Source organism: Sphaeroforma arctica (assembly GCF_001186125.1).
Source record: "Sphaeroforma arctica JP610 unplaced genomic scaffold supercont1.9800, whole genome shotgun sequence".
Lineage (NCBI taxonomy): Eukaryota > Ichthyosporea > Ichthyophonida > Sphaeroforma > Sphaeroforma arctica.
In genome coordinates, this window is record NW_014030758.1 from 1 (window position 1) to 1,025 (window position 1,025).

The 1,025-nt window shown below is 38.4% G+C and overlaps 1 pseudogene across 1 annotated transcript; it reads right to left on the minus strand.

The window, feature by feature from the left end:
* Positions 1 to 298: 298 nt before the first annotated feature.
* SARC_17118 (hypothetical protein) lies at positions 299 to 450 on the minus strand (annotated as a pseudogene; the record flags this gene model as incomplete). Its single annotated transcript has 1 exon — positions 299 to 450.
* Positions 451 to 1,025: the final 575 nt, after the last annotated feature.

Consider the following 1,025-nt stretch of genomic DNA (forward strand, 5'->3'; position numbering starts at 1 on the left):
TATATGTATATTATATANATGTCTATATATATATATATATATAGTTGAAGATATGTTGTATATAGTAGTGTATATATATATATATAGTATGTACAGTATTGTGCTATAGCACTCTGGACTGCCAAGTCTATATAGTTTGTATGTATATATACATCAATAGCTGAATTTATGTTGTTTCTAACTTCTCTCGACGAAGCTTTTGATCACCCAGTCTCATCATACTCGCCGTCTGTCCAGCTTAAACCCCATTTGGGCTGCCTTATAGTTTACTTATCTCATCACTTGCCATATAGTTTACCTATCCCGTCGGGATTGGCCCCTGGCGCGGTTGCGGCTGTCGTCAAATTTGGTCAAAGCAGAGTACATCGGCTCGCTGGGACTAACGAATGACAGCTCATCGCACACAATGTATGCGCTGCGTGGTGTGTCTATATCTGTGTCTGCGTACATTGTATTTTATATATATATATATATATATATGTGTGTGTGTGTGTGTGTGTGTGCCCGTGTCTGTATATTTCTGTGTATGTTCGTATGTGCGCCTGTGTCTGTGTCTGTGTCTGTGTCTGTGCGTAAGTGTGTGTGTGTCTAGGGATAAGTATATTTAAGTACATGTGCTTGTACGCATAAATAGTATTCTCTACGCAGTATAAACAAAACGCTATGCATTTATGAGAGTATATCTGTGGCAAATCGAATGAACAGGGTATGCTCTCTACCCGAATGTTGGTTTTGGGTTTAGGGTTTTAGGTACATGCCTTATTTCCGTCCCGTTTTGCGCCTGTTGGGCAACACCCGATGTGCTGAACCAATGCAATAGATCCGCAGTTGTATGTAGGTACATGAGTATGCACATATGTACACTTATACGCATGCCATAAACAAGCATACATGCCAACAAGTCACCATTGGTCTCCGTATATCTATATTTGCTTGCCTGGCTCTCTATCACAAGTCGTATTTATATTTATTTATATATATATATATATATATATTGTATTTATGTATGTACGTATGTGTGTATG